Genomic DNA, 21,846 nt, shown 5'->3' on the forward strand with positions numbered 1-21,846 from the left:
GGATGATAAAGACCAGTATATTCTATGATATCTAATGGAAAACTGGTGTTTGTTGTATTTTCTCTTCTAAATGGAAGAGAGCAAGCTAAACCAAGATGTTTCTTTACATATTTGGAGACCATCCAGGCCATTAACTTGGAAGACAATGTTTTCTGGTCACTGAATTATGATATGCAGAGTACCTCTTCTTATAGCTTAGTAACCGGGTTCTATTATTAGCTAAAGGGCTTGTGTTATAACCCTTCCTAGCACAAATTATTATCCATGAGACAAGCATCAATGTAAAATGAAGGTCTTAATAATGCCTCTGATTCCCCTAGCCTCCTTTAAGCCACGAACAATCCTAAGTTATAGATGTTTCATGTATCTCTTCAGAAAGAAATAATGAAAAAATAAGCCACTAGCATAAACTTGTATCAGAAATGTCATTATAGATCCTCTGCTTTTCTGCTTTCCACTTTAGGTTCACAGGACACTTGAAATGCTCTTTTTCATTACCATACTGTGTATTTGTTCTTACCTGTCTTTAAAAGGAAATGGCTGTAAGAAACCAATACCTAGGATGCCAAATGGAATGACGCTGTTGCAGAACTGTGCGTCCAAAACGACTGACTCATATTTTCTAGTTATTTAATGTCCAAATGCTGAGTTACTAGAACTAGAGGATAATTTGTCTTTTATTATTGTCACTGCTTGTCCTTCTTATCTTGCTATTCACGTTAGAGACTATTACTTGCGTTGTAATATCTTGTTTGTTGAACAATAGACCTTAGAATGCCTTATGGTAAAAGCAAACGCACAACAGATAAATGTATCCATGTCTTTCAGATGGCAAGGCTGTAACTAGGAATCAGCCAGCCACCATTAATGTTTGTTTCTGTAATACACAGCAACACTAAGTCTCCCGTTTCTACATTTGAGAAAGACTAGGATGCTACTACCTCAGAATCTAGTTTAAAAGATCCAGTGCTATTTAAAGGAAATGGCATCAGGAGGGGAAAGTTAGCACATCCTTTGGTCTCTCTTACTAACTTTCTGGCTCAGGGCAATGGAGATTTTCAAATCCTTCACTCCACACCAGATGACGTCTTCAGACCTCTCCCTTCCTGCTGTCACTTTGTATAGGGCCAGTTTATGGGCTGCTTTTATGCTTTAATTATTTTATTTAAAAGTAACAAAAACCGGGACTTCTCTGGTGGTCCAGTGGCTAAGACTCTGTGCTCCCAATGCAGGGGGCCCGGGTTCGATCCCTGGTCGGGGAACTAGATCCCACATGCTACAACTAAGAATTCACATGCCACAACTAAAGATCCCGCAAACGGCAATGATGATCCTGCGTGCTGTAACTAAGACCCGGAGCAGCCAAATAAATAAATAAATATTAAAATAAAATAAAAGTAACAAAAACCTAACTTAAGTTAGTTTAAATGGAAGTGAAAAAAATGGGCTCATGCAACTGAAATACTTGGTAATCTCACTGATTTCGGGTGTGGGGAGATCAATAGGCTGAACTGTGCCTTTTCATCTCATCTCGTTTCTATTTTCCTTGGACTAGCTTCATTTTCAGGCAGGCTTTCTCCATTTGATAACAAAGATGGCCACCAGCAGCTCTAGGTACAAATCCTAGCAAGTCTGTGAGCCCCACGAGAAAGAGAGCGTCATTTCCGTGTTCTGTCAAAATCCCAGGGAGTGCTCTCATCATCCTGCCGGCTGAGATCACACACCCATCCTTGAACAAATCACTGTGGCTGCAGGTGGGGGCCCTTTGGCTGGCTGGGTCACATGCTCACCCTAGGTGAACAGGAGCAAAGAAGACAGGCTAGCTCCTCACCAACTGCAGGACTGAAAGCGTTGATTCTAGGGGTGGGAGCAGTCCACACAGGAAAGCTGCACAGATAAAAGACACATTTTCACGGGAGCACATTTTCAAATGAAGAATCTAAAATACAGAACAAAGCCCTTCGATGTTATGGTTACGCTCTGAGGCTCTTGTTGACATCATGTGTAAAGATGCCAAACACACAAAGAAATAATTCTCTGTAACTGCTTTAGTCACCTCCTCTGAATAGCCTTGTCTCAAGGTCCTTTCAAGGTCCTTCACGGTGTAGAACCAATAAGTATCCTCCTAGATCTTCTGTGTACTAGGTAAAAAGAACTGGGGCATTAATAATGAGCCACTTAAGTACAGGTGGATGCTGGCCGTTTCAGCACATGCTGCCTTAGTTTCATGTGAACCGTTGCAGAAATCGCACGTAAGGGGACACACAGATCTTGGTTTGGCAGCTTTAAAGGGAAGAAGTTCATGTCCAATGCCTCCACAAGAATGATACAATCATCTGGTAACTAATTCATCCCCACTGGTAGCTAACATTAAAATGAGGCAGAGCTGCTCCAATTAACTTCTGGACAAAATGTTGCCATTTCAAAAAGTATACACATGAAATAAAAACTGTGTTTTACATTCTTACTCAAATGATCTACATATTGCAAGAATTTTTAATTCAGAGAAGTGGTTAAGAAGGCCACATAGACATCAGTGTTCAATACTACTATGGGCCATATTTTCTAATCAAATGGAAAATTCAAAATTAGTCTACAAATGTAAATGTAGCGGAGATAACCATCCCTAAAAATTGCAAGTCAGTTCAATTCAATTATACAATAATACCTCCAGCCTTTCATAATGAGGTCCAAATAAACAGGTAAACAATGGCAGCTAAAATCGCAAGCAGATACCTGAGTGATTTTAATAGCCCTTTTTTTTCTAAAGACTGAAGACAATGTTACAATAGCTTTCATAATGGAAACTTTACGAAGAAGTCTTCAAAGGCAAACGACAAAGGCGAGTGGTTTAGAATTCCCTCAGCTCAGAACCTCAAAGAAACTAGTAATTTAATCTTAAAACTGATACCAAAAGCTTGCTACTGGAGGTGAAGGAATATCTGTAATAATGTACGTGTATTATGGTGCATGTGTCATGTCCACTGTATTTAAATAGCCAACTTTTTTTTCTTAAGTTGAAAGGCATTCTGCTTCTGCTAATGGTATCTGTTCTCTTGGAAAAGAAACAGCATTACCTTTGGGTCATTGTGTCAATAAAGAATGGTTGATTATGTCACTCTCTGTTTCAAAGACCAAAATCCTCAGCCTGGCCAAGAAAATCCTGTATGTCTGATGCTAGCTTACCTTTCCACCTCCATCTGGTCCTACCCTCACCCTTGACTCAGCCACACCGATCACCTTGCATTGCCTCATAAAGGCCAAGCTGTTTCCTCTGCTTGGGACACGCCCCTATTCCTGCCCGCAACTCCACCTATGCGGCCCCCGATTAGGGAGCCCCTCTTTTAGCAGGGTCATTTCACTCTGCTGTACAGCCTCCCACCCCACCTACTTGGCGTGCCGAGCTCCTTCCGGCACTACAGCTAACACTACAGCTAACACCCACAGGGGCAGGGACACATCTGCTCTGCCCCTTATTATATATACCATCTGTGTTCCGCTGAGTGCCTGACACATATTAAGATCCCAAACATTTGTTAGAAAAATGTTCCATTGCAGCCTAAGATTAATGTCTCCCAGAAAGTGTATTTCAGTCAAAATGTTCTTTGGAAGATTTCACAATGATCTGCATTCTTTGAACACATCAGGAAGGCCACAGTAAGAGCACTGCAGTAACTTCAGGAAATTTAATTGTGAGGTTTTACAGACCAAACCTAGGTCAGTGATAGAAGTTAAACAAAAGCAGATTTTATTCCAGAAGAGGCAAAACTTCCTGTCAGGGTTGTCAAAAATGAAAAAAGCTATCCTGAGATATGTAGAAAACGTACCTTCGTAACGGATATGTAGCTAGCTGCAAAGTATAACCCACAGGGAAGCAATTCTCCCGTTCCTCGGGCGTCCAGGTGGATGCCCATTTGCCCAATAACACTACCGGCATTTAAGTCACCCAAATGGTCCGCTCTGGCATGACAGCATTTAAAATAAAGTTTAAAAGACAATAAAAGTAAAAATATAAAAATCTTGGCAAAAAAAAAAAAAAAATCTTGGCAAGGGAGATGTGTTCATTTAAATCTTACACTACCTGCCAGGGAACTGAATCAATACTAGAAAAAGAGCCCTGACCTATGGCTCTGAAGTTAGACATCAGTCCTCCTGGAATTCACAAACATGTAAGTGGAACCCACAAGACTGACTCTGTTAGAGTTGCGTGTCTCCCCATCAAGGATTCCAGAGGCCCAGAGCCATGAACATGGGATGGTGCTCTAAAACCTAGGCCTCTAATAGGCAAGGTGCATGACACCAGGTCCTTACTTCTAAGGCCCCACTATAGGAGAGGCTTCTTAAAGAAGCCACCGAGAATCTACACATGCTCAGAAACATGCTCATTGCCCTCACCATTGACAGAAAACCTGCTAGAACCACTGTTCCCTACGGAATGGCACAGATGGCATCCGGCAGATCAAGAACACGTGCAGAGTGTGGGAACGCACTCAACAGCTCCGGCTTTCTGGACCAAGCCATCTGTGCTGAATGGAATTTACTGCTGACAGACCAAGAGAGGTTCCAGGTTCTTCTGTGATGCTGTGAATCCCTCTAGGAGTCTGTGAAAGCCTATGACCTCTTCTAAGAATGAGATACACAGGAATACAAAGGAAATGAAATACAATGAAACAGTTATCAAATTATAAAAGAATGAATTCCTGACATGGTATATGTGTTTCTTTTTCTAATACTCTAAATAAAAAGATCTAACAGCAGATCTAATAATAACCAAACTTTCAAAGTAGCAATGAGCATAGGTGATATTTTTTAAACATCTTTATTGGAGTATAATTGCTTCACAATGGTGTGTTAGTTTCTGCTTTATAACAAAGTGAATCAGTTATACATATACATATGTCCCCATATCTCTTCCCTCTTGCATCTCCCTCCCTCCCACCCTCCCTATCCCACCCCTCTACGTTCTCACAAAGCACCGAGCTGATCTCCCTGTGCTATGTGGCTGCTTCCCACTAGCTAGCTATTTTACATTTGGTAGTGTATATATGTCCATGCCACTCCCTCACTTCGTCCCAGCTTCCCCTTCCCCTTCCCTGTGTCCTCAAGTCCATTCTCTACGTCTGCGTCTTTATTCCTGTCCTGTCCCTAGGTTCTTCAGAACTGTTTTTTTTCTTTTTAGATTCCATATATATGTGTTAGCATACGGTATTTATTTTTCTCTTTCTGACTTACTTCACTCTGTATGACAGACTCTAGGTCCATCCACCTCACTACAAATAACTCAATTTTGTTTCTTTTTATGGCTGAGTGATATTCCATTGTATATATGTGCCACATCTTCTTTATTCATTCATCTGTCCATGGACATTTAGGTTGCTTCCATGTCCTGGCTATTGTAAATAGGGTTTCAATGAATAGTGTGGTACATGACTCTTTTTGAATTATGGTTTTCTCAGGGTATATGCCCAGTAGTGGGATTGCTGGGTCATATGGTAGTTCTATTTTTAGTTTTTTAAGGAACCTCCATACTGTTCTCCACAGTGGCTGTATCAATATACATTCCCACCAACAGTGTAAGAGGGTTTCCTTTTCTCCACACCCTCTCCAGCATTTATTGTTTGTAGATTTTTTGATGATGGCGATTCTGACAGGTGTGAGGTGATACCTCATTGTAGTTTTGATTTGCATTTCCCTAATGATTAGTGATGTTGAGCATCCTTTCATGTGTTTGTTGGCAATCTGTATATCTTTGGAGAAATGTCTATTTAGGTCTTCTGCCCATTTTTGGATTGGGTTTTTTTTTTTGATATTGAGCTGTATGAGCTGCTTGTAAATACTGGAGATTAATCCTTTGTCAGTTGCTTCATTTGCAAATATCTTCTCCCATTCTGAGGGTTGTCTTTTTTGTCTTGTTTATGGTTTCCTTTGCTGTGCAAATGCTTTTAAGTTTCATTAGGTCCCATTTGTTTATTTTTGTTTTTATTTCCATTTCTCTAGGAGGTGGGTCAAAAAGGATCTTGCTGTGATTTATGTCATAGAGTGTTCTGCCTATGTTTTCCTCTAAGAGTTTTAGAGTGTCTGGCCTTACATTTAGGTCTTTAATCCATTTTGAGTTTATTTTTATGTATGGTATTAGGGAGTGTTCTAATTTCATTGTTTTACATGTAGCTGTCCAGTTTTCCCAGCACCACTTATTGAAGAGGCTGTCTTTTCTCCATTGTATATTCTTGCCTTCTTTACCAAAACTAAGGTGACCATATGTGCGTGGGTTTATCTCTGGGCTTTCTATCCTGTTCCATTGGTCTATATTTCTGTTTTTGTGCCAGTAACATACTGTCTTGATTACTGTAGCTTTGTAGTATACTCTGAAGTCTGGTAGCCCGATTCCTCCAGCTCCGTTTTTCTTTCTCAAGATTGCTTTGGCTATTTGGGGTCTTTTGTGTTTCCATGCAAATTGTGAAATTTTTTGTTCTAGTTCTGTGAAAAATGCCATTGGTAGTTTAATAGGGATTGCACTGAATCTGTAGATTGCTTTGGGTAGTAGAGTCATTTTCACAATGTTGACTCTTCCAATCCAAGAACATGGTATATCTCTCCATCTGTTTGTATCGTCTTTAATTTCCTTCATGAGTGTCTTATAGTTTTCTGCATACAGGTCTTTTGTCTCCTTAGGTAGGTTTATTCCTAGGTATTTTATTCTTTTTGTTGCAATGGTAAATGGGAGTGTTTCCTTAGATGATTTTTTTAAATATCTGCCAACAACTGTAATGGGATATGATATTATCTGTGACTTCCATTGGTGATAGTCACAGGTACTGCTGATGCCACTGTGGTTGGTAACCTACACCTATAATGAAGGACAATGCTAAATTTCAATTAGAGGTTAATAACAATAAAGATGTCATTTTTCCTTACCCAAGTTTGTGTACTAGCTGAATTCTATCCATGCCTGTGAACTACAGGTTAAGAACCCCAGTTCAGAAGGATATTAGATGAATTCTAAAGACGCTTTAACTTTGAAGAATCTATGACCAACTTGACATACGTTTTAGGGTAGTGAAAAACCTGTTTATGTATTTACAGGGGGCTTTGAGGTTCAAAAGGAGAGTAGTTTATAAATCAATAGTATTTTATGTATCATAATGAAAAAAACCCTCAGATCATATATAGGACTGTTTTCTTGCTGAGCAAATTATGACCTCTAAGTCTCTCCTAGCCTCACAATCAGCCCCTCTAAGCACTCCTGCTTTCTACATAATTGTCTTGATCTCCTTCCCAACCTTTGCATTTTCTAAAGTGCCATGTTTTTCATGAAATATTCATGGCTGTCTCCCTGATGGTTACTCTCAGTGAACACTGGCACAGTGGTGAAGTCAGCACTTTCCTTTTATTCCTTTTTATTGCCCTGTAGAATTCTATTCTATGGAATACCAGCACAATTTGTTTATCCATTCCCCAACTGATGGACCTCTGCGATGTTTCCAATATTTAGCAATTATGAATACAGCTGCTACATAAACGTTTGAGTTCTCTGGGTCTTCCCTCACTCTTAGGTGCTATGAACCTGGGCCTTAGGCTGGCTTTTCCTCAACTTTTCTACAGATCTCCACTTTGTACCAGGGCAGGATGCTGGGCTCAGTGGGGTTTCTGCCCCTTCCCCAGTGGCAAAAGGCTTTTGCCAGTAAGAGAAGAATCTGGGCTTGGAGGTGGGATTTTACACCTGTTTCCAGGGGCAGCCTCTCACTATGTGCACACCTGTGGAACCAATGGGGTTTCTCTCTCTGGTTAACCTCCTTGCCCCCAAACTCTCTGGTAAGCACTGAGCAGAGGCCCATGGGAAAGAACTTGTCCACTTATATGTGGAATCTAAAATATGATACAAATGAACTTAGTTACAAAACAAAACAAAGTCAGAGACATGGAAAACAAATGTATGGTTACCATGGGAGGGAGAGGGATAAATTAGCAGTTTGGGATTAGCAAATTCAAATTACTATATATAAAATAGATAAACAAGGTCCTACTGTATAGCACAGGGAACTATACTCGATATCCTGTAATAAATCATAATGGAAAAGAATATGAAAAGGAATATATATATGCATAACTGAATCACTTTGTTATATACCAGAAACTAACACACATTGTAAATCAACTATACTTCAATTAAAAAAAAAGAAAGGGGGCCTTCCTGGTGGCGCAGTGGTTGAGAATCTGCCTGCCAATTCAGGGGACACGGGTTTGAGCCCTGGTCTGGGAAGATCCCACATGTCGCAGAGCAACTAAGCCCATGAGCCACAACTACTGAGCCTGCATGTCTGGAGCCTGTGCTCCACAATGGGAGAGGCTGTGACAGTGAGAGGCCCGCACACCGCGATGAAGAGTGGCCCCCGCTCTCCACAACTGGAGAAAGCCCTCGCACAGAAACGAAGACGCAACACAGCCAAAAATAAATAAATAAATTTATTAAAAAAAAAAAAAAGAAAGAAAGAACTTGTGAGAGAGTGCAGACTCCCCTTGCATCTACGCTCCCAGGTATTCTCAGGTATCCTGCTAAGTCCTCACTTGACTTTCAAGAATTTTTTAAAGATTTTAAATCTTTCTTCTTATTCGCTTTCTAAAATATTTTTATCTTTAGTTGTGGTAAAACATACATAAAATTTATTATCTTTACCATTTTAAGTGTACAGTTCAATGGCATTAAGTCCATCCACATTGTTGAGCAACCATCACCACCGTCCATCTCCAGAACCTTTTCATCTTGTAAAGCTGAAACTCTGTATCCATTAGCCAAGAGCTCCCCATTTCCCCCTCCCTATAGCCCGTGACAGCCACCACTTTTTTTTTTTTTTTTTTTTGCGGTACGCGGGCCTCTCACTGTTGTGGCCTCTCCCGTTGCGGAGCACAGGCTCCGGACACACAGGCTCAGTGGCCATGGCTCACGGGCCCAGCCGCTCTGCGGCATGTGGGATCCTCCCGGACTGGGGCACGAACCCGTGTCCCCTGCATCGGTAGGCAGACTCCCAACCTCTGCACCACCAGGGAAGCCCCAGCCACCACATTTTCATCTCCATGAGTTTGACTATTCAAGGTACCTTATAAAGTGGAATCATATAAGAATCTGTCTTTTTGTGACTGGTTTCTTTCACCTACATAATGTCTTCAAGGTTCATCCATGTTACAGCATGTGTCAGAATTCCCTTCCTTTTTAAGGCTGAATAATATTCTATTGTATATGTATATGCCACATTTTGTTTATCCATTCATCCATCGATAGACACTTGGGTTGTTTCTACACCATGTCTACTGTGACTAATGCTGCTATGAACATGGGTGTACTCTTCTTATTCACTTTTGTGTATATTATTTCTTCTTCCTATGAGCTGGCATAGGTAAAAGGGTTCATGTCCCATATCTCCTTAGAACGACTTGTCCTTTTTTGGACTTCAGTTCACTTGCTTATCTTGTGACCTCAGCTCTTGATGGGCCCAAGACAAGTTATGACTTTATATAATATACAAAATCCAGCTTTTTGTCATTGTGATAGTGGGAGTGATTTCTTGTGAATTTCTCCACCTTACATGGAAACCAAACTTCTGAACTTTATTTCATCAAAAATAAACAAATGAAAAGAAAAGAAAGAAATACTGTTGGGAGGAGTGGGAAGATGGAGGAAGAACAAGATGGAAGGAAGTTGGTGAAAGAGATAATAATACTCATCTTTCATATCTTCTAATCTAGGAAGTTACCAGATAAGAGCAAATATCAAGATCTAGAACTCTATGTATTTAGGGATACGGAAATAAACACCAGAAAAAAAGTGGTTGCTTCCTATGAATAAGGAATTGGAGATAGTGAGCAGTGGAGGAGGAAACTACTAGTCTATATCATATGCCTTGTAGAAAATTTTGACTTTTTAAACATGCTCATATATAAAACTGGCTGAAAATTTTAAAAATTCCTTCAGTATTATAATTGATTCCCTCAGGTAGTAAAATGTAAAAAAAAAAAAAAAAAACCTGTAAAAAGAAAATCTCCTTCTTCTTTATGAAGTCTGGGCCCTATCACAAAAAGAAAGGAAAACAAAAACAAATAACAATGGAGAAAGAATTACATAAATTAAAATTAATTCAACATTTATTCTATCAATGTACAAATCTACCTTAAAAGCCAGAAAAGCAATTTTGAGTTGCTCTTAAAGGATAGTTCAGAAACACATAGTACCTAGGCACTATAAGCAACGCAAAGCCATATTTATATGCACAAAGTTCCCTTTCTCTGGGCCAACAGGTATCTTGTGAACCAACACAGAAAGGGAGGACTCTTACACATAACAGCTGCTTTCAGGTGTCCACAGTGCAAAGGAGTGCCAGAAACAGCAAGGAAGAAAGTCCAGACACATGAATCATCAGGAGAACTCTGACATAGAAATTTCCAAGTCTCAATCATCTATATATATTACCTTCTTGATTTTTTAAAAATATCACACCATTAAAAAATTTAACTGCGTGAATTTTTAAAGGAAGCTTTGTGTCATTATTTTATATGGAAACTAGCACTGAGCATGAAAGAAAATAAAACAAAAATGAATAGAATGGAAACAAAATAGTTTTACTGGACTTTTGAAAGCTTGGCAACTGAAGCCTACTCTGTTAAAAAGGGAGCTAAAACTAGTATCTCGAATACATGTTTAACACTAGCACCCAATTGAAACTTCCTCCTTGCCTTAATAAGAAACATTGGAAGAGAACAAATACAAAATCCTTTCAATTCAGTTCAGTACGTATCCATACACCACCCGAAGTCATCTCGTATAAAATCAGTCATAGTGTCCCCCACTCTGAGAAACACTGCTTTAGCCAAAGTCCCCTCCAGTCCTCACAGTAACACATGAACTTCAGAGGTTCAGGGCTGCCTCTGTTGGCAAAGACAGCCCAGAGGCGGAAAGAGATTAAGGAGGAAAATCACTCCCCAACTCCACCTCTATTTTTAAGATGGTAAAAATGAAACAAAGAGAGGGATGATATATGAACAAGGTAATCCTATAGAGCCAGAAGGCCATGGAGAAATCGTATGAAGGAATATGACCGTGCTGATACCTATCAGGTCAAGTACTCCAGGGAAACAACGTGAACATATATTTGTAAAGTAGACTCCGATTAAACAACAAATTCACTCAACAAGTAATTACTAGTCTTGTGCTTTGTGCCAGATACTTTACAGGTTCCTGGATATGTACTATCACTACCATAGAAGACCACTGAAATATTTATCTACGTAATAACCAGAGACTATGCATGCCATGTTTACTACTGTTTCCACCAACATACAATACCACGTTTCATGCTTAATAAATGTTTGGGGGATCACTAACGGCCTATGTGTTCCTAGAAGAGAATCTTAAACGTGGAACGTTGGGCAGTTATCTAATCTAAGCTCCCTGGATATTCAGAAATCTCTTCTACATCATCCGTAACAAATATGGATGACGAGCTCCTGCTGAGTGCTTCCAGAGATGGGGACTCCTGAACCACACTATATAAGATTGTTCTCGCTTACAGTGAGCGAAAATCGGCTTCTCTGAAATTCCCGGCCATAGGTCTTAGCTCTTAAGCGAGCGATAAAGAGTCAATCTTTCTTCCTTTCGACAACTGGAAGCTCATATTATATTTATCTTGAACTCCTCTTTGCCAAGTTTATGGTCCGTAGTTCCAAAAAACTGCCCTTACAAAGCAAACTGTTTTTCCACTAGTTCTCCAGGGGACACATGATCATCTGAAAAGGGGTGCCTAAACCAGGCATGATACTTCAGATAGAGTTTTATAGCAGAATAATAGGATAGTACCCCCTTCCCACTCTTTAGACCCAGCTACGTGCATTGTTGTTTATTTTATCCACATTACATCAGTACTAGGTTGGATAGTGTCTCCCCAAATCTCATGTCCTTCCCAGAATCTCAGAATGTGACCTCATTTGGAATTGGGTCATTATACATGTAATTGCTTACATTAAGATGAGGTCATACAAGAACAGTATGGGCCCTTAATCCAATATGACCAGTGTTCTTATCAGAAAAGAAGAGACACAGATTCAACACAGGGGAGAAAGAACACCATGTGATGATGCAGGCAGAGATTAGAGTGATGCCTCTGTAAACAGAGGAACGCCAACAATTACTGGCGGCACCAGGAGCTAAGAGAAAGGCATGGAACAGATTCTCCCCCTAGAATCTTCAAAGAGAGGATGGCCCCGTCAACACCTTGACTGCAGACTTCTATCTTCCAGAACTGTGACAGAATAAATTTCTGTTGTTTTTAGTCACCCAGTGGGTGGTAATTTGTAAGAGTAGCCTTAGGAAACCAACAAAGTATTTTTGCCTCCCACATGGATTCTGTTTAGATAATACACTCATTTTATTTGTTGCTGTCGTTTTGTTTTCCTTTTTTCCCTTCTAGTAATTCATCATCACTGAAGCAAGTTTTTCCCATCCGAATCTATGTAGTGGACATGAGTTGAGTATGCCTGCCCGGTATCATCTAGTCCCCTCCTTCTGGTAGGAGCAGATTAGAGATTATGCCTTGGTAGCCCCTTGGGCCCATGAAACACAATGTTGGTGGACTGCCGGTCAAGATGCCCTGTTTTTTCTCTGAACTGACTCTCTCTTTCTCTCTCAGAATTCTGAGTCTTGGGCACAGTGACACAATGACGGAAAACAGTTAGAGTTGACTCAACCCGACAGCGGGGTACCCTTTCCAAGGTCTTCTTCTTCAGCATTTCCTTCGATTCCATGAACTACTCCATGACCATATGATGAATTCCTTTCTGCTTAAATTGCCCAGAACCAGTTTCTATTTAATTCAGTTAAGGAACTCTGATAAATTACAAAACTGAAGCTTTGAATTTTGTTCTGCTGTGTTTTACCGCCTACCTTATTTTGACTTACCACTATTAGTAGGTTCCACTGAAATTTCAGCTTCACTCCACTCCCTCCCACAAAATAATCTATGGAAGCAGCTCAAAACTCTTCTACATACAGCTGTCTATGATGGATTTATTATTGTTTTAGCAAGGCTTATGTCCAAGGCTTCTGTCCAAGAAGAAGCTATTGGAAGACTTAAAAGAAATTAATACATAGTTTCCAACTGGACTACTAACAACCTTTTTATTCTCACTCCCATTAACAATGAACTAGTCACATGGTTTGAGCCTTAAATTAGGTCCTACCTGGAGCCAGATACACTCCCCTATTTTACTGAGTTACACATTCATGAAGTCTCTCTCTCTTTTTTATTTCCCCTCAAGTCACTTAAAATCAGGTTTTCTGATTCTTCACAGTGAAAAACTCTGAACTAATTCAAGTATAAATAATTACTTTAGAGGTGTAGCTGAAGTACGGTGAATTGGCAGTGTACAAGGACAAAGAAGGGTGCCAGGCATCATGCTAAGATCTTTACTTGCTTATCTTACTTAATCATCACAGGAATCATACCTGTAATCTGGTGGGTGTGATTCGCAAAAGACAGGAGAAGCTGGAAAGTCAAGGAATTTGTCCAAGTTTTCACAGCTAGTGACTTAAAAATGGACATTTGAATTCAAGTCTGTCTGATTCGAAAGGGAATGTTTTTTCTGTCCTGGCTTTCAATTTTAAGTCTTTCATTACTGCAACTGATAATATATCTTTACCATAAATTACAAATAAGACAACATACATAATATACTTTACAACTCACAAAGTACTTCCAACACATGTAGGTTTTAACATTTTCATTGAATCTGAAACTCTTCAAGAAACCACAATGGCAACAGCACTGATTTAAAACAAAAACGAAACTATTAATTTAGCAACAGAACCATCAACAAGGGCCAATCTTCAATTTTCTTGTCATTAATAGCAATAACCTATTTGAAGAACATTATCCATAGTGGCGTTTTTTTTTTTGTTTTTAGATAAAACTCTACTAATGTTCACCCCAATTAGGAAAATATAAACGTGTACTTGATCATCTTGATCACTTAAGTGAAGAGCTGGGTTGATCTCCTATACAAATTCAATTAGAGATCCACTGATGCCTTCTTTAGTTGCCTATAAAAGACCTGGAACGTAACAACTGAAAAGAGAGGTTCTTGAGCTGAATAACCATTTTTAGATAAACAGAAGAAACATGGATTTAACCAAGAAAATAACCATTTTTAGATAAACAGAAGAAACATGGATTTAACCAAGAAAATGTGCTCTTAAGGTGGAGAATGTTAGGATGGAGACTTTGAAAAATTATAGACTCAGCTGAAATGATGCAGCATAACCTTGGGCAAATCACACCATAATCCTGAGTCCCCAAGGCCCCATCAGTCAAAAGAGGACATCAGACTACTTCACCTCCAAAACCCCTTCCTAACTATGATCCACTCCCATTGTCCTTTTCCATCTCATCTTGCTCACCAATGGCCCCACTACTTCCACTTCCTAGACAGTAACTATTTAAATTCCAGCACTAGAAGGACATATAAGCACCACCATCACCAACACTGTTAATACGCACTTTTGCTTTGAAAATATTTCCTCTAATCCTATAGTGAACTCTACAGGGAAAAAAAAAAATCTCCATTTCAAAGATGAGGAAATTGGAGCTCCATGAAGTTAAAAAGGAAAAAAAAAACCTCATCTAAAGTCACAGAACTACTAAGTAAGAGTGCCAGATCTGACTGCAAATCTCTTTTTTTTTTTTTCTTTTTTGCGGTACGCGGGCCTCTCACTGCTGTGGCCTCTCCTGTTGTGGAGCACAGGCTCCGGACGCACAGGCTCAGTGGCCATGGCTCACGGGCCCAGCCGCTCTGCGGCATGTGGGATCTTCCCGGACCGGGGCACGAACCCGTGTGCCCTGCATCGTCAGGCAGACTCTCAACCACTGCGCCACCAGGGAAGCCCTGCAAATCTCTTGATCCTCCTTAAACTGCTGTCCCTCTTTCCTGGCAATGGGTGGCGAGTATTCTGGCTCATCATTTGGTCTTTTCCGAAAACGTCAATTGATTCACAAGCCTGGTCGCAGCTCTGGTTCCAATCAAAATTGTTAAAATCAGGCTTCATAATCCAGAAGACTGAGATCTATGTTTTGGTCAGTGGAGTCCCAGACCAATGTCAAGTACCAGGCATGTTTGTGTGTAAAAGAGGCTGCTTCCAGCACCCATAACTGTGCTCCCAATGACAAACAGTATATCTCTTTCACCTTCTTTAAAAGGACAGAGACAACGCTAAATCACTAAATTAGAAGGGACTGCATCAGCCAATTTAGCCCAGTATTCAGATTCCAAATGATATCACATAATGAATATTCTAGAGATAGAAGAGACACACTATTTATACTGAAGGCTGAAAGCCTCAGGATACGTTCTAGGCTATTTGCTTCTGAAGATGAACAAGCATTTATGAACAAAAGTAAAACCTTCCACAGGCAAGGTTACCTTTTTCATGCATTACTGCTGCTTGTCCTTAACAATAATAAGCTAAAATGAAATTAAAAGCAGAAAGTCTCTTTGCCTCTGCTGTAGCATAAATTTCAAATTCCTGCTTTTGTTGTTCTTTTTCTTGTTCTTAAACTCAGCAAGGACAGCATACACTGTTCAATAAAATTCCCAGCCTTGACACTACCCTTCTTCCAGCTGGACAATAACTGACCTGCCACAGTGGCCCGCAAGTTTGTTCATAGGTAAGAGAAGCTGCCACATTATTTCATTCCCCACTCCCAATACATACACTCTGATAGTTTAAAGCACAGGCAGTACCTAGTAGCCAAATCAGCAGAGATGTTCAGCTCTGTAATCTTTATATTAGTCTCATCAAAATAGTGACATGGTATGCTCAGCTTTTGAAAGTGAGCCTTTGTCACCAACATTATTGACAAAATTGATTTGAAATTCTGCTTCACTCTAACTATCATATCAGCCAGCCCACTGCCTCCTACTATGGCTATCAGAAGTATAAAAGGGCACAGATCCATTCAACAAGTATCTGTGGGGAAGGAAACCATCTCTCCTTCCTCAAATGTCAAACAAAATCAATAACTATGTCCTAAAGAAAGGAAAAGGGAGATAAGAACTGACCCCTTTCACCTCAGATTGCTCACTCCCTCCTTGTCTGATCTATAGAGAAACACATGTAACTGTTTCCCCCCTAATGGTTTCTTTTGCCTTCTGCATATCAACAATGTGTTCTGAAGTATTTTTAAGAATAAGGCTATATACCTCTATAGCCTCTCCAACTTTAATGAAAACAAATACCCATCCTGTGTTTCTTTTTATAGATAGACTTTGAGACATACGTGAAATATATGTATATTACTCTAAATGAACTTGGTTTTGCAAACCGGTTGCAAGGCACAATGCAGCTCAGCATTGCAAATGCAGAGTCCCAGTGTCTAGAACAGAACCTGCTACTGTTGAACTTACAAATGCTTGTTGACTTTACAAATAGGATTATCATTGGTTCAAATCATATCCTTGAGGCTTCATACAGCCCATGAGAGGTGCCCTCTATCAACAACAGTGCGGCTCACAGTGAAGTTCTATCCTCCTCAGTTCTTTCACTCTGTCTTTGGAAAGAGGAAGCCTTCCTAAAATCAAGAATATGCAACTGAACAAACAATTGAACAAGACATTCAAGGGTGCAAGCAGAGAAACTGAGGTTGCCTCTGTGGAAAACAAGGACTCTCCCCACTGCCTTTTTCCAAGAGAGACGCAAATCTCTGTTCCTCTCAGAAGCAGGAAAGAGCTGTTTGTGTTTGTACACACAGGAGAAAAGGAGAGGTTACCGGGTGCCCCAGAAACTAAGCAGGAGACTCTTCTGCTGCATGAATTCCTGAAGGACTGAGGGATGGTGACGGCCAAGGATGGAGGGAATGGTTATTAGAACAAGAAGGGAAGTAAGCAGCCCTAATGAGGATCCCTTTAGAATGAATTCTGAAACCAACCCACCAATAAAAGTGCTGGCAGGTGGAGGGAGACGGAGGGGAGACTAACTAAATCTGTTTAGTTTCTCCAGGCCTCAGTGTGATCATGACAAAGGTTTTATCAAGCAAGCTTCTGAGTTCCTGCACACAGGTGTTCTTAGAACACTTCCCTGATCTTATTACATCCAAGAGTGTAAGCTATTGTTTCCCCTCTCCAAGCAGTGTATTGTACTGCAAGTCGGAAAGGTTTGCTTCTCAATACATGCCTTGCTGTCGATTTAAAACTGAAACTAAATGCACGAAAATTATACAGGTTCTTACCTTCCTGGGCAGATGTCTACAAATACTAAGGTTTCATTTTGGAACACTTCATGAGGCTTCTAATAAGTGTTCAGCTAACATTTTTGCCTGATTCGGTTCAATCCCTCACTACATGAAGAATTTATTAGTTGTAATTTAAATTAAATTAATATTAATTTTAAAACTATGTATTTTTTAAAAGCAATTACCAAACAAGTACAGTGAAAAATACAGTGGCAGAACCAGTTTTAACTTGTTTTCATCAAAAAAATGTTTACTCAGTTCCTATGCATACTATATGTCTTTTCAGACATTCCCAATCTACTTGAGGACTTTTTTTTTTTTGAAGTCTGAAAAGAAGTTCTGCTAAAAGGAAACCTCTTTAATTTCCTTAAAGCGACTGTTTTTGAATATGGGGCCATTTGCAAAGAAAGTCTCTTAATATTAACTACTCTTGATTTTCAAGATAGACTTCCAATAGGAATACGTGAAAGCATCCTGACAGGAGCCGCTTTTCATTATAATCATACCTAGCTCTAAGCCAGGGTTCCTCATCTTCAGCACTGCTGACATGTGGGGTTGGATAACTCTTTGTTATGGGGGACAACCCAATGCCTTGTAGAATATTAGCAACATCCCTGGCCTCTGCTCACGGGATGCCAGTAGCACCCCTCCCCACCCAGTTGTAACAATCAAAAACATCTCCAGACATTGCCAGTGTCCCCTGGGGGGCAAAACTGTCCCTGTTGAGAACCACTGTTCTAAGCCTATCAGTAAGATCTAACCCTGGGGCAAGAGAAAGTGATTTCTCTTCTTACGTTTTGGTTAATATTTCTCTCACTCATTATTCTGCTTCATCAAACCATTTCACCACTTTTTTTTTTAATGACTTTACCTTAGGGTTGCAGGGAGTCCATTGATTATTTCCTAAAGTGTACCTGAATTTAGGGAACAATCCTCTGGGAAAATTATTAAGCTAGCCTTCAGAGGACTAAGAACCAGCCCAAGGGTACAATCCTTTGTATTTCAAATGCACGAGGTAAAGAGTGGAGACAGAAGGGTTTTCTCATTTTGCACTGAATTTAGCATTATATAAATGAAGCTTTCACCTCCACACACGCAAAAGATCTTCAGGTGCCTAAACTCTACCTTTATTTGACATCCTAATCAATTTACCCAACTCTCCTTCCTCCATGACTCCCAAAACAAAAAAAACAGGCAAACATATTTGGTTATATCTATTTGAGCAGCACTCTGGGGAGAACAGTATTAATGGGTAAGATAATAATTTATTTTACCTTCACCACATGTTCTAATAATAATCAATGAAAAAAACATAGTAATAGAAGCAGAAAATGACAGTATATGTCTTTGTATTCAAACTTTTCAGATATCCAGAATCATGGCCATACTTCAAAAGGTATTTTTCAATAGTTACTGTACTAGAAACTGGGCCAGCCACTGTCCTATGGAATAAGACAACATGCCCCTGGCCATTAGAAGCTTGCTGTTCTTCTGCTGTGTCCCTCCACAGGTCAGTGATCACCTTGCAAGACAACCCCATACTATGGTCCTCATCACTTTTTCAGAGTTTCTCACTTCCCTTCATCTGAGTCTCCCCCCTGCAATTTGGATGTTCAGAATTATTTCTGATGTCTGAACACACAATCTCAGAGCCCAGTCCTCTGAGATATCTGGCAGACAGTAAGCACAGCTCTCGCTCTCCCTTCTCTGAGTCCTTCCACAGATGGCACAGGTTTCCAGAGTCTCCTTCACCCTCATTTCCTGTATTTGGTAAAGTCTCGCTTAAAATATGGCACGGAGGACAGGAAATAGCAAGCTGGATGGAGTCTAAGAAACCGTGGACATGGTGACAACTCCCGCTCTGCCGCCCCCTCCCCTCCAGTTTCAGATGCGTACGCTGAAGAAGCTTCTTCCCTTCTTGTGGTTGGTGGGTAAAATATTTGTTAGTCTAAGAGGCGCTTTTGCATAAAGCTTTTTGCCCTCAGGGCTTGTTTTTTCTACTAACCTGGTCTTTTTCTTTTTAAGTTACAATTACCTGTGGGAAACTCTGGGGAGACCCACCTCGCGAGAACCAGTAAGTGCTGGCTATTTGGAGCCATCACTGGGGTCCGCGGGGCAACATCACTGCGTCACCTGCAGGGGCAGCAGAGTGAACTGAGGACCCCCGGAGTGACGCCCCAGGGAAAGACTGGTGGATTCGGGAGCCCCTCTAACCAGCGGGACTCCTCGGATTCCCTCTGGCAGAGGAGGGACAGCAGCGTCCTCCGGGGTACCGAATCAGAGCACAAGACCGGCGTCAGGTTTGGGACGTGCAGAAGTCGGGGGAAGAGGTTAGAGAAGAGCATCATTGGACGAGCAAAGAATGCGACCCTAGGGAAAGGAGGCAGAAGAGAGGCAGGAAAGCACGTTTCCTTTCATCCCCTCCCCGTGCCGCCTGTGGAGCCCTGGATCTCCTCGTCATGGAGACAGACTGCAGCAACACACACGACCCCGGGCGGGCAACACGCGCACAGGCGCGCACACACGCATACTCACACGCCCCGCCGCGAGTTGCACACTGCAGACTTCTGTCTGACTTCCCGGCCCCAAACACCGTACCTCCCGGATTCCTGTGGCCTAGAGCAGACATCACCCTCCACCATCCCCTGAAACACACACATTCAGACCCTACATTGCACCCTGAGGGTGCCGGGAACCACTCAAGGGAAGCACTGGCAGCTCCCCTGCAAATGACTACCTTCCCGGTTGCTTAATCTGTCCAAATCTACAAGCTTGCCTAAAGCGAGCTGCCCTGTTAACAAGCGAGGTAGAAGATGAAGGAGGAGCCTGGCGTGCAAGTAAACCTCAGAGAACCGCTACTAATTCACTAGTCAGGGGGACCGCACGTAGAGTAGCCTCCAAGCCTTTCCTGAGCCTCTGAGCCCCAACAGCAGCCCCGTTCCTCCGCTCGATCTCTGCACCACTCCCCTCCTCCCCTTTACCCAAATCCCTCAGCGATTTTCCTACTGGCCCTTCCAGGGCACTTTCTGCCTCCATCCTCTGTCCAGCCAGTTCCCAACATTTGGCCTCGCGTATTCGCTTCGAAGACCTCCATCCAAGCCTGTCCCTCTCCATCATCATATCACCCTGGCCTGGTACAGACTCCCCAAATTATTCGAGTCCACTCGTTTCCCGGGGCCCACGGCCCCCTCCACCGGCGTCCTAAGCTCTGGTTCAAATCCGCTTTCCACACGCCCCACTTTCCATCCATCTTCCCTCCCGCCCCTCCGGCCAGGACACGCTCACCCTCTACTATGCCTCCCACACGGCGCTCTCAACCCTGTCCCCCGGAGACACCCGGCTTTCCCTCTGCGGCTGTTCTCTGCCGGGAGCCCGCATCCCAAACCCATCCCGCACCAGCCCGCTCTCTCGCTGCGCGGTCCTTCCCTCTGCCCCAGTCGGCCCCCTCGGCCTCCGCCGGAGTCAGTTCAGACTTCCTGCTTTGCCGCCCCCGCCCCGCCCCCCACTAGAACATCCCAGAGGCCACCACTCTCAAACTGGCCAAGAGGCTCGCCGAGGCGCCGGGCACCTGGGGCAGCGGCCAGCCGGTTCTCCGGAGCGCCAGCCGTGCCTCCCGCCTGCCAGCGTGGGCTTCCCCGGGCCGCCAAGCCGTCGCCCCACCGCCCAGCCGCCTCACAAACTTACTTGCGGGTCGCCAGGAGGGGGCTGCGGTGAGCGGCGGCGGGCCCCGCGGCGGCTAGTGCGCCCCTCTCGGCTGGGCTGGGCGGCGCGGCGTCGGCGCTGCGCTCCTGCGGCCGCGCGGTGAACGGGCTCAGCCTGACGCAGCCTGGCTCTGCCACCGCTGCCGCCGAGGCCGCCGAGCGCTTCCAGACATGCTCAGTTTCCAGACCTGCCCGCGTGGACGCTACCAAGAGCGAGTGACTGTGGGGGGAGACAGGAGGGAGCCGCGGAGCGGCGGCCGCCCGCCGGAGGCTACCAAGCCGGAGGCCGGGAGGAAGGGGGGCGACGCGCAGCTAAAAATAGCTAGTGCTGAAACCGCCGCTCGGGCTTAAAGCGCCCACCCACGCCGCGCGCACGTCCCCGCCGCCAGGGACTTGGGCTCGGAACCTGAGCGAGCGTCCTGCTAGGTCCCTGCCGGCAGTCTGAACCCCACCCCGGGGGGAAAATGAGCTTCCCGCACAGGCACCAGAGGGTTTCGCCGGAACTAAGCCCCACGCTTCCCTGATTTAGGGCTCCAGACTATCGGGCAACCCTAATTTCAGGTACTCGCCAAAGAAACGAAAGAAAGTTGGGTTAAAGCAATGAAAAAGCTCCGCGACTGCGAAATTGGCTTAGGACTTCTGGAGAAGAATTAAAGTTTTTTGGATACTTACTTTTACTGGAAGGAAAAAAGAGGAAAGGAGGGTGATGATCAATAGCCGGGAGAGGGGGCCAAAGGGTGGCAAGCGGCAGGCTGTAGGGGACTTTGGAAAGAGCTTCTAAAATTGTAGAATTCTTTTCAGAGCGTTTATGACTCCTCATTCCGCAGGGTTTTGCATAGTTCACGGACACCTACCCTGACCTTGGTGATTTTGTTGTC

General features: G+C 42.6%; 1 protein-coding gene across 2 annotated transcripts in view; it reads right to left on the reverse strand.

Annotated features, from left to right (window-relative positions):
- OXR1 (oxidation resistance 1) overlaps window positions 1–21,024 on the reverse strand; it is a 455,696-nt gene extending 434,672 nt beyond the window's left edge. For both annotated transcript variants that reach the window (XM_082674597.1, XM_082674595.1), the window contains exon 1: window positions 20,952–21,024. The gene's annotated coding sequence lies outside the window, so the exon portion shown is untranslated. The remainder of the gene's footprint in view (window positions 1–20,951) is intronic.
- Between the last annotated feature and the right edge of the window lie 822 nt (window positions 21,025–21,846).

The sequence above is a fragment of the Grampus griseus genome (genome assembly GCF_964374135.1).
Source record: "Grampus griseus genome assembly, chromosome: 17".
Classification (NCBI taxonomy): Eukaryota; Metazoa; Chordata; class Mammalia; order Artiodactyla; family Delphinidae; genus Grampus; species Grampus griseus.